This window comes from Sus scrofa, chromosome 17 (assembly GCF_054392235.1).
Source record: "Sus scrofa isolate SSC_HxYL_T2T_F1_AM1 chromosome 17, Sscrofa_HxYL_maternal_Yorkshire_Landrace_v2.0, whole genome shotgun sequence".
Classification (NCBI taxonomy): Eukaryota; Metazoa; Chordata; class Mammalia; order Artiodactyla; family Suidae; genus Sus; species Sus scrofa.
In genome coordinates this window covers 65,110,462-65,122,841 of record NC_139399.1, presented here as the reverse complement: position 1 = coordinate 65,122,841, position 12,380 = coordinate 65,110,462, and the positions used below count along the sequence as shown (strand labels likewise).

Below are 12,380 nucleotides of genomic sequence, written 5' to 3'. Positions count from 1 at the left end.
GGCCCGGGGGTCACCGTGGACCCCTTGGAGGTTGAGATGGGCCAGCCTGTCATCATTTTATGGGGCTCCCAGCATGTTCAGAAATACGGCAACAAAAACGGTGGCATAGTTTTAATGCGTTACACTTGAAAAGGACCAGAACACGCCACCCCAAAATATCACACTCCGGCATATTAACTATTTAGAGCTGAGAGCAAGTGAGCAGCACCAGATGCAGGAAGGGCTCTCTGACCTCCCTTTTCTACTTAAAAGCAGGGCATAAACTTCCTACGCGGAAGGTGCCCTCCCAGTACCAGAAAGAGAACTTTTTTTTTTTTTTTCCAGGGCTGCACCCATGGCACAAGGAAGTTCCCAGGCGAGGGGTCGAATTGGAACTGCCAGCCACAGCCACAGCAATGCCAGATCCAGATCCAAGCCACACCTGTGACCTACACCACAGCTCGCAGCAACACCGGATCCTTAACCCACTGAGGGAGGCCAGGGATTGAACCTGCGTCCTCACGGATGCTAGTCGGATTCAGCACTGCTGAACCGCAAGGGGAACTCCCAGAGAACATTCTTATTTCTCAGGATGGACAATCCTGGCCGAAATGAATCTGTATGAATAAACCTATTAAAATAGCCCTTAACTTCCATTAGTTTTCCCCATGAATTTTTCTGGTCACTTTCCCACAGTTTACTGTCCCTAACCCCAAATCCCTTTTTCTTTGGTCTTGTCACCCCTCTGTAATTTATCATTCTTTGTTAAAATAATATATAAGCTCTTAGACCTGTACGCTTTTTGTGGTCTCCCTTTTCTTATATATGAAGGCCTCCACATACACATAAAAATATTAATTATGAATAAAATGTGTATGCTTCTCTCCTGTAAAGCTGCCTTTTGCCAGTGTAATTCTCAGGCCCCAGGTACAGAACTTAAGAGGGTAGGGGCAAAGTCTCGCCTCCTCTTTACATTTATCAAAGCCATTCTTTTTTTTTTTAGGCAGCTGTACCCGTACCTGTGGCATGTGGAAGTTCCCGGGCTACGGGTAGAATCAGAGCTGCAGCTGCCAGCCTACACCACAGCCACAGTAACACTGGATCCAAGCCACGTCTGCGACCTACACTGCAGTTTGTAGCAATGCCAGATCCTTAACCCACTAAGTGAGGCCAAGGATTGAACCTGCGTCTTCACGGATACTAGTCAGGTTCTTAACCCACTGAGCCACGATGGGAACTCCAACAAAGCCATTCTTTGAACACCCAAAAGGGTGGTCTGGGCCATAGGGTGAGAGGCACCACGGTTTGAAAGCATGCCTTCTTGCCAGCCCCGTCAAGGTTCTCGGTGCTAAATGTACATCATCAGAAGTGACATCCAACTTCAGCTCCCAAAGCCTCTGGGAAGGTTTGGCCTTGGGCTGGGACACCCGCTGGCTCGGGCCCCTGAAGCCCACACAAGGACCACCGAGCGGACTGTGCACAGGCGTGAGATGGCAGGGGCTGCTGGTCCCAGGAAGGCACAGTCACCAACATGCTGGGGCCACTCTTACCCCAAAGGGGTTCAGGCTGTTAACGGAGGAACGAGGGGAGGGAGGGCGTGGGGGCGTGAGGAGGAAGACCTTAGACAAATCCTCACCCGCCAGGCTGAAAACTGGGGAGGCAAAGCGAAGCGTAAAGAGGCTGCTTTACCACCTGGCCAAACAGAAAGCAGCCAGGAGAATCCAAATGAGTTTGCTCTGGGGCCCAGGGGTCGGGGTAGGGGAAGGTGGCAACAGGAGGGCTTTCCTTGTGGTTATTGTTGCAAAGGTTGAGTACCTTTGCCTTTTTAAGTTGCGGGCCTGCATTTTTTTAAATTTAAAAGATATGGAAGTTAAACGAAAAAGTACAGGGGATAAAAATGTAAGAGCAAAATAAAGTAAAGCCCAATGAGAGAACAGAAAATGAAGTCAAACCCTCGGTGCTTTGTGGGCTGCAGGCGGCTGGTGATGCGGTGGAAGAAAGGAAGGGGCATCGTGTGAGAAGGGGGTCCCAGCGAGAGGGGGACCTGGGAAAGGGGATCCTGGGAGGAAGAGGGGGATCCTGGGAAGAGGGATCCTGGGAAGACGGGGATCCTGGGAAGAAGGGATCCTGGGAAGAGGGGGATCCTGAGAAGAAGGGATCCTGGGAAGACGGGGACCTGGGAGGAAGAGGATCCCAGGAAAAGGGGGATGAAGAGGCAGCAGGGGAGGGAGGATGTTATCAGACCCAACTCGAGTTGGGTCCCTGGGCACCCGGGTATTCAGAGCTGACTGAACCTTAGCACCTTCTCCAGCTCTTGGGAGCCAGACCACCCAGAGAAGGAAGAGGCAGAGGGCTGCCCCCCGACCCAGCTCCCCACCAGAAACAGTCAAGTCCTTCCCAGATGCGGCCGAGGGAGCCTGGACCTGGGGAAATGGTTAATTCAGTTTTGTGGGATCGAGAACCCGGAGTGGGAAGAACCAAGAATGAGACAAGAGACAAGATGAGTTGACAGGATGGGCGGCAGCTGCCCAGAGTGCCCTTGCTTGTGCCAGCCCTTTTCACTGTGTCCAGTTCTCACAAGCACCGGGTAGGCAGGACATCAGAAACACGGCAACTCCCTTTCGGGACATTTGCAAGTCTCCCTTTCCCTGGGCTCCCGTGACCCGCCGAGCGCTGGCTCAGACGTTCCATGAGCATCCCCTCACTGAAACAGGGCCGCCAGGCTCCGCAAATAGAAACGCAGCACTTAGGGCTTACATACACCAAAAACAGCATTCACTGTTTATCTGAAATTCAAATGTAACTTATTTGGCAATTCTATACTGAACCCTCCCAACAACTAGTAACTGCAAATAGCACTCCACTTCCAAAGGAAGACTTGGCGCCTCAGAGAAATTAAGTAACTTACCCAAAGCCACACAGCGAGTAAGCGGCCAAAGCTGGGACTTGCCTCTGCTCTGGATTTGTCATCACCACAGTCTCCTTTCATGAGCTCTGATGGTGGGACATCAGCGAACCGAGCAGTACCTCCCCAACCACCAGACTCTGAGCACCTGCTGTGCGTGGAGCAGATCTGCCGAGCACTTCACAAAGAGCCGCCACCAAACTCAGGTTGGGTGGTATTGTTTCTGCCTTCTTAGAAGAGAGGGAGGGAGGGAGGGAGGGAGGTCTCCACGCTTGACCCAGAGGAGGCAGAAGAAACACTTCTGCTGCACGTGAGGCGGTGGCAAAAATTATCTGGGTAATTGAGGATCCATGAACTTCAGAATTGCACGATCGCCACAGCAGGGCTTGGAGTGCCTGTCGTGGCTCAGTGGAAATGAATCTGACTAGCATCCATGAGGATGCAGGTTCCATCCTTGGCCCTGCTCAGTGGGTCAAGGATCCAGCGTTGCCCCGAGCTGTGGTGTAGGTCAAAGACGTGGCTCTCTGGCATTGCTGTGGCTGTGGTGTAGGCCGGCAGCTACAGCTGCGGTTCCACCCCTAGCCTGGGAACCTCCATATGCTGAGGGTGCAGCCCTAAAAAGACAAAAAATAAAAATAAAAATAAAGCAGGGCTTGGCCACTGCAGCCCGCAGACCAGATCTAGGTGCCCGCTGGTCTGCTTTGGTAAATAGAGTTTCATCTGGACACGGCAGCCCCCTCAGCATCCTGACCACAGCTGCTTTCCCACCTCGTGAGTCTGGCCCTTCACAGAAAACGTTTCGCGCCCTCTGCTCTATTCCTTCTGCACTCTTTCAGTAAGTTCTGTGGATGTGTTTGGTTTTCATTTGAGAAAAAAGAGAGACACACACACAAGGGAAAAGATTTCCATGTGTGTTTGAGTTCATTTCCACAACCTGTGAATAAAGCATTTTTCCTCGTCTGGGTGGTCCGGGGGAGGGGGCAGCAAAGGTGAAGGTGGATGGAGAGGAGCCCCCACCCTCCGATCCCGAGTGCCTCCTTCGGGGCAGCAGCAGGCCGGGCTCCCCACCAAGAGAGATGTTGATGCTGTGAGGATGAGTTTCTTGGGGGACTTAAATTGATGGGGTTTGGTAGGGGGGGTTGTTTGTTTGTTTTTGCCTTCATCTCATGTCCCTTGTGGATGACAGAGGTAGTGGGTTCCCTCTCTGACTGGATGGTGGCTTAGAGCTCAACTTGCTCACTACTGGTCTCCAACAGATGAGACTCTATCATTTGTTGATGAGTTTCTTGCGCTGCTATTACATATTACCACAGACTGAATGGCTCAAAACAAAAATGTATTATCTTAAAGTTCCGGAGGTCAAAAGTCCACTTCGGTGAGCAAAAATCACAGAGGTGGAGGCTCTACAGGAGAATCTGAGTTCTCCTCTTTCCTAGCACCCGAGGCCACCTGCTTTCCTCGGCTTGCCGCCCCTCCCTCCACTTCAAAGCGGGCAGCTCAGCATCTTCCAGTCCCCCTGCCCCACCTCCCTCTCTGGCTCCAGCCCATCTGACTTCCTTTTATAAGGACCTTTGAGATCACTTCGAGGCCACCCAGACAATCCAGGAGAACCCCCCCATCTCAGCGCCCTTAACCCCATCTGCAAAGTCTTCTGCCATGTAAAGTCCCTCTCCGCAGGTTCCAGGCAAGGCCGTGATACCTTAGGACATTGTGCTGCCAACCACAGCACGTGCAGTTTTATTTCTAGCTTTTTTTGATATTTCCATTATAGCCTATTCTTGTTTTCCTTTCCTTCCAACTTCTGAGTTATGTTTTCATCTTGTATTGCATGTACCCGGCAAGCCTCTTGAACTTCCCTTAGAAGGAAGAGTAAAAATAATTTGATAGGAGTTCCTGTCATGGCACAGTGGTTAACGAATCCGACTAGGAACCATGAGTTTGCGGGTTCGGTCCCTGCCCTTGCTCAGTAGGTTAACAATCCGGTGTTGCCATGAGCTGTGGTGTAGGTTTGCAGACATGGCTCGGATCCTGCGTTGCTGTGGCTCTGGCGTAGGCCGGTGGCTGCAGCTCTGATTCAACCCCTAGCCTGGGAACCTCCATATGCCGCAGGAGCGGCCCAAGAAACAGAAAAAAAAAAAAAAAAAAAAATTGATAAATTTTCCTAAACCCAGCAGGTACTCCCTAAATTGCCACACAACCACTTGCATCCCCAAGCTTGGCTCTAGGGCTTTGGAGTCAGTTTGATGAACCTGACTGTGTTCTTGCCCCTAAGAAGTGAGGTGTTGCCTGGCTACACCTGTCTACCAGCAGGTGTGACCTCAGGACTCCACAGGGTTGGACCAGGTGGAGAGCTGGCCCACCCAAGCGTTGAGGTGGGCTACAGGAGGGCTGGAGTGACTGGAGGCCTTCCTGGAGGAGAAGGAATCTGAGGGTTAGAGGAGAAGGAGGCAGCTGCATGAAGCGCTGGCCTCCCTTCCCAGGCTGACCTAAGTCAGTCAATCATCATCAAGCAGCTCCGATTCCCTCGGGAGACACAGGCTGAATGGCCTGTGCGAGATGCTCAAGGCAGAAGGGAGGCTCTGCGAGGGACCAGCCGGGCCCCACCCCCATGCTGTCGCCCCCCTGCTGGGTGATCTAGGGACAAATCCCTCGGTCTCCTCGGGCCTTGATTTCTTCTCTTACAGATTGCAGCTAATGCTGATGGTGCAAGTATCAAGATTAAAAAAGTGTTGAGAATTTCAAGACGGTGATCGCAGAGCATTAAACGTGGCCCTTTGCGGTTCAGGGCCCTGTGCCGCTGCCCAGGTCACAGGCCCAAGGAGTCAGAGAAGAAGAATCATCCACAAAGAGGTAGAGGTGGACCCTCTACCCGGCTCTGGGCCTTCCAGCGAGGCAGGGGGCTGGGATCGTCCGGAGCCTGGTGGGGGTTGGAGCCAGATTCTGAGTCCCCAGGGGCATCTCTTCAAACCATTCAGCTGCATGTCTGCACAGGAGCTCAGTTGAGACGCCTCAGCCTCTCACCTTGCACGCAGACACGTGCTTCCGTGGCTGACTTGACCCAAACTGCGACGCTCGTGGCAGAACCCAGCCCCTGGCCCAAGTGTCGTCCTTCCAGCCGGCAGCAACCTTGAGCAGGCACATGAAACTTTCTGAGGCTGATGCCCTCGCCCGGTCATTGCCACATTCATTTATACCACAAACTCCAACCACGAGCCTGCCATGGGCCTGGCGCAGTCCCAGCCCAGTGAGCAGCAAGGCAGCTGGCCTCGTGATCCTTACATTCTAGGGGCAGGCAGATGACAGACCCGTAAACCACAGTGCGACAGGTGACAGAATGGTGTGCAGCACGCTGAAGATGAAACGAGATGGGAGCAGGAGGTGAACATGGGTTCTCAGCAGCCAGTACTTGGCAGGTGGGTGCCTGCGATCCGTGGCCTCTGAAGAGGTGACAAATGGGCAAAGACTTGGGTGAATATCAGAGGAAAGAGCGACTCATCCAAGTGCAAAGGCCCTGTGGAGGGAGAGAGACGGCACCTTAGGACAGGGGTCAGCCAACCACAGCGGCCACCTGCCTTTCTGGATAAAGTTTCCTTGGCAAACGGCTGCACCCATTCACCTCCCCGGCCTTTCCAGCCGCTGGAGTGCTGCTAGGGCAGAGCTGAGGAGCCGCAGCTGAGACAAGACGGCCCACAAAGTGGGGAGGCCAATGTTCCCTTTTGCTTGGGACCGAGGGGTTCCTGGGAACACAGTTTCAGTAGAACAACTAGGAAGCACTACCCTAAGCCACAACACCTAAAATATCGACCATCTGGCCCTTTAAGGAAAAGGTGGCTGACCACTGAAGGCAGGCCACTGTGGCTGGAGCGGAGTGGTGAGAGGTCAGGGGACAAAGACAGGCAGGTGGCAGGGGTGGTGAGGGGTCTGCAGGGGAGCATGCGCTAACAATGCTGCCGCCCCTTCCGGGTTGGGCACCGTCGGCCGAGAGCTTCTCCGCCACGAGTCCGCCGGGCGCGGGCTCAGAGGAAGCCCCAGGAAGAGGGAGCCCTGTGTGTAGCACCATCTCCACCGTGGGCGCTGTCCCCTGTGTGCCCAGCTCACGGTCACGTGCATCCTCGCCGGAGAAACAGGACGCCCGCCGGAAACTGACACTGGAGATCAGAATCCCCGAAGCTGCAGCATTTCCCTCAGCCTCCAAACAGGAGGCAGAGCCTGTCAAAAGCATCCAACTCGGAGAAGACAAGACCGGGAGGGAGGAGGTGTGCGAACGCGAACCCATCCTGCGAGGTCCCATCCGCAGCCGGGCGCCCTTTCCAGGCGCTGCGGCGGCGGGGAGGGGGCGGGGCGGCCCGAAATGTCAGCGGCGTGGAAAATAAACATTGATGTTAATTCTAAGGAACAAGGTTTTGTTTTATTTACTTTTATCCAGAGCAGAACGTTTTCAACATAAGCGCGGCGTCCTGACCACCACAAAGCCCACAGCATTTTCCCACATGGCCTAGCTTTTCTCTCTGCAACAGGAGGTGGGAGGGTGAGCATGTGTGGCTCTTCTGTGTGTTTCTGGAAGGGCTGGTTTCAAATGAGGGCGCTGGCAGCTGTGTGGCATCAGATTTGTGACTTCGGATGTTTTTTTTTTGGAATTCTTAAATCCCTGGAAGGGGCAGGAAGGGGCGAGAAATGAGCTTTGGAGTGTCTGTCAGATCAGCAGTTTGCCTGACAAATCAAAAGTAGGGGGTGAGAAGGGACAGACACATAGGATCAGCACTATAAACTGGCAAGTTCTTTTGTTCAGTCATTCAACAAACACTGAACAAGCTGCTATTCAAGGGAAGGTCCCATCAAGCAGGTCCTTTGGGGAACATAAGAAGAAAGCCACCAAGAAGCCCATCGACCACGTGGAGCTTGTTATAGACTGCTGACTCAAAGGCTGCGAGCCGGGGCCTGGGGTGGGCTTTTCTCTCTCCCACTTGTGAAAAAGTGGGTTATTTGCCAATATTAAATCGGAGAAGAAGTTGTGAAGAATTGGAGGACGGAAGAACACGGCGCCTGCGCTGCCCCCGGGCAACCGGAGCGGCAGTTGAATGACGGCTTCTCCCCAGAGACCGGCGTTTCTCAGCTGGGCATGCATTTACCCTGCAGGGGACAGGTGGCAACATCTGGAGACATTTTGTTTTGTCACCATGTGTGTCGGGGGGAGGTGCGACTGGCATCGACTGGGTGGAGGTCAGGGATGCCGGTAAACATCCTCCCAGGCCCGGGCCAGCCCCCCATCCTGAATGGCGAACATGCAGCCCCGAATGTCGCCCGGGCCGAAGGTGAGCAGCCCTGCTGTAGGCAGGCAGGCAGGCAGGCCCCAGTTTGCCACAGTCCTCACCACTCCCAATTGCTTCCCAGAGCAAGGCCAAGAGTGAGTTGCCCTCTGTCATTTTATCCAGGATCCCTTCGTTAGCTTTCATCCGCGAAGGGGCCTCCACAGGATCCTAGGTTAATAGCTGTTTCTGCGTTGACTCTGCGGCCAGTCCCCCTGCCCACGGCCACCCCTGCCTCCCTCCACGGCAGGCCGGCCGTCCTCCTAAACTTCAAATGGGAGCCTGCTACACCCCCGTCCCTCGGGCTAGACTACGACCGTGATGCCTCCTGTCGAAGCCAGAAGACAAACAAGGGACAGGAAGTCTGGACTTTCCAACAGCATCAGCCTGAGCCCCGGCTCTGAGACACAGAAGAGAAACCGACTTCCATCCAGCCTCGGCCGCTGTCCGTTTGATCCCGGTTACAGCAGCCACTAGGGTAACCTAATAAGGCACGTTAGCGTCTGAGGCTCAAGGATGTGACCCTGACTCATTCTGCGACCTTAGACAAGTCCTTGAATTGACGTCTCTGACTTCAGTTCCCCAGAAGTGGAAAGGGAGCGTGTGCACCATTTAGGGGTCCCTTCCGGTCCCAGTTTTCTGGGACTCGCTTCATTGTCATCCCGAACCCCAGCTTCCAGGAGAGACACAGGCTGGGCAGTGTCTCCTGTGTTAAGGGGCCCTTTTCAAGGCACACCTGGGGCCGGAGCACAGGGTGGGGAGTGGTGGCTGGACACCCTCCTCCTTGGAACACGCTTGCTCTATCATCCTCCAGAAAAGCCGGGCAGAAATGGCTGCCCTCGGGACTTCGCCATCTGGCGTGGGAGTCCTCAGGAAGACAGGGGTGCGAGAAATTCCCCCACAGAAAGGAGGGAATTAGTGATGCTCCTTCATTTATTCCAGAACGAAAGCTATGGCTTGAACTCAAGATTGCCTCAAACCCTGCTACCTGCCAGGAAACACTTGAGCCAGAGGGAGCCTCGGCAAGGGGCACCTTTTCTTATTATCATCGCGTTGCAGACCAATACGTGGTCCTGCTGTAGACACTTGTGGCCTTTTGAGGTTGTACCTTTGAGGGGAAGAGACAAGCCTCCCCATCCCCCACCCCAAACTGAGAGCTGAATCCTTGTGATCTTGCTGGCTGTTGGCCAGGGGATGGGCTGCTCTCAGCTCCCAGGGGGTTTTTACTAGGGGGCCCCTCCATCAGCAACAAAATACCCTCTTCCACTGAGTCCTCTCATGTTGAACCTCTCATTACTTCTCCTTCTGCTACCTCCCAGAGAAAGCTCTCTGCTTTCCGGGGTCTCGTGTGATCAGAACAGCCCCATCAGGGAGACTCCCTTTTGTTAACTCAGAGTCAACCGATGAGGAGCCGTCATCAGTTGTATGTAATATCACAGCATCTCTTTTGCCATAAAATGTGCCATAATCACAGGAGCGATAGCTCAGCGTGTTCTGGGGATTCGGGCGAGAAATCTTGGAGGGACCTTGTTGGAATTCTGTCTACCACGGAAGAACGAGGCCTTCAGAGATACAGACGTGTCTCTTTTTTCCTAGGCTGGGAGGCCTTTCCAAGGGTCCCCCTGGTACATTCAGCCTTTATCACAGACTTAAAGGGTTTGGTCAGAAAGGAAGAAGGTGGAGGGAGGAGATGGCTGTTGGGAGGCAGCAGCAGTGTCTGCTGTACATGCTCAGACCAGGTCTAACTCATTTCTTTCCATCTGTAATCAAGTTTTGACTCATTTACTTCCTTGTCTATCTTCCTGCAGAGACTGGTCTATATCTGTGGACATCTTCCTAGGAAGCAGCACCTGTCACTCACAAGCAAGGTCTTGATACCCACCCCCCCCAAACGTAGGATGAAATTTGGCTGCTAACTTGTATCGGTTAGCTTCCACCGTGTAACAAATCATTCCACACTTAGTGGTATAAAGCACCAAGCATGTTTTTTAAACTTTTCATGAGCCTATCAGTTGGCCGGGCCGTCTCTGGTCTGTGTTGGCTTGACGGGGGCTGGCTGATCTAGAATGGCCTTGCTCACATGCCTGGGGTTGTGTCTGAGACAGCGAGCCTGTCTCCATGTGCTGGTATTCACAGTGGCAGAAAGGTTTTCTGCAGAAGCAAGGGATGGTAAACCCAGGGAAGAAGCACTTTGCAGTCTTCTGCTTGTATCATGGTGGCTGAGGACTCATTGGCCAATGAAAGTCACATGACCAAGCCAAGATCAGAAGGGTGGGCCAATGAACACTATTTCTTGACGGGAGAAGCAACAAACTATTGTGCCCACTTTCTCCCTACCGGGGTCTTTGTTTAGCACAGACCTCTGTGAAGCAGAATGTTGTTTCCTAGTGGCCCAGGGGTGATCATCCAGAGGTTGACTCTATTCTCGGGCATGAAAGAGGCGAATTCCAACACTCCGCCATCCGGCTTTGATGAGAATGGCTCTTGGACAATCACACGGCAGGCACCAGGAACCCTCAGACGTATTTTCCCAGGAAACAGTCAATCCTGGTTCCAATCATCTCCACTCCACTCAAGTTTTCCATTTGGGGGGAAAATTCATTTTATGCCCAAAGTTTTCATGTCTCAACATTCTAAAGTCACTATTGCTGACAACCGAACCAAACTTCTCACGAAACGCGGCGCATGCATCTGTCAGAGAGAAGGCGTCCTTTCAGACACCTTGACCACCTTTTCATCACAGTCTGCAGGCATCTGTCAAAATGTACGGTACCTTATAAATATGTATAATGCCAGTTCTCATAGTTTGTGCTAGGAGAGGGTATCAATGCTACAATTAATGAGTCTCATTTGCATTCAAGACTATACATAATTAATTTCTTCATTAAAAGCTTTCAACATTTCTTTGCAGAAAGTGCAAAAGATCATTGATGAGGTTTGAAGAAGCAATTAGTAATAAAATATGTCAATGCTGGAATGGGAAATAGTAACAGGAGAGCCTCACACCACTCAAAGCCGGGACCATCCTGTGTGACTTGGAGACATTTGTCACCATGTCTGTTCTAGGTTGTCATTTTCAGGTAAAGACAGTTCTTCTCGTTTATTCTTCCTCCTTGAGATGTTTTTCCTCTTATGTGGTGTCTATGAGTTGCTACAGAGGAGCTTTCATCAGAAGTACCTGATGAACAGACTGTTCTTGGTCTATCTTTATGGTGTTCCGACGGATAGACTGCTGGAAAAATCAAGCATATTCCTCTTCATGTAACAGCTGCAGTAATACTGGTCAAGAAAATAATAATAAGCATCTATTGAGTGCTTGCTATTTCTCAGGCATCACTAAAAGTTTCATAGCACTTTTTCATTTAATGCCAACAAAACAACATTCTGCTATTATTACTCCCTGTTTAATACGTTAGGATGGAAGTCCACATACTACAGTCCAGCGGCCAAATCTGACCTTGTCCGTTCGTTTACCATCAATGGCAGAGACTGTGAAAGAGAACATACAATCCTCAAAGCTGAAAATATTTACCCATCTGACATTGGATTAACTTCCCGTGGCTCCTGTAACAAATAAACAGAAACCTGGTACCTTCACACAAATGTGTTATCTTATGGTTCTAGAGGTCAAATGTGAAGTGGGTCCCACTGGACAAAAATCAAAGTGTTGACAGAGGCGCTCCCATCATGGCTCAGTGGTTAATGAATCTGACTAGCATTCATGAGGACACAGGTTTGATCTCTGACCTTGCTCAGTGGGTTAAGGATCTGGCAAGGCTGTGGCTGTGGTGTGGGCTGGCAGATGTAGCTCTGATTGGACCCCCTAGCCTTGGTACCTCCATATGCCACGGGTGCAGCCCTAAAAAGCAAAAAAAAAAAAAAAAAAAAAAAAAAAGGTGTTGACAGAGCCGTGTTCCTCCTGCAGGCTCTGGGGAGAATTCATTCCTTTGCCTTTTCCAGCGTCCAGAGGCTGCCAACCTGCCTTAGCTCAGGGCTCCTCCCCGACCTTCCAAGCCAGTGGTGGCTGATGGAGCTGTTCTCCCACTGCACTCCGACACCACACCTCCCACCCCCTCGTTCCCCTAGAAGGACCCCTGGGATTCCATGAAGGCCATCTGGATAATCCGGGATAATCTACCCAGCTCTAGGCCCTTAACCCAATCACATCTGCAAAGGCCCTTTTGCGGCAG

At 52.2% G+C, this 12,380-nt stretch overlaps 1 long non-coding RNA gene across 2 annotated transcripts in view; it reads right to left on the bottom strand.

Annotated features, from left to right (window-relative positions):
• Positions 1-7,270: 7,270 nt before the first annotated feature.
• The window catches only part of LOC146395397 (uncharacterized), a 187,125-nt gene continuing 182,015 nt past the window's right edge, over positions 7,271-12,380 (bottom strand). For both annotated transcript variants that reach the window (XR_014831850.1, XR_014831849.1), the window contains one exon: positions 7,271-11,469. This is a non-coding gene — a long non-coding RNA (uncharacterized LOC146395397). The remainder of the gene's footprint in view (positions 11,470-12,380) is intronic.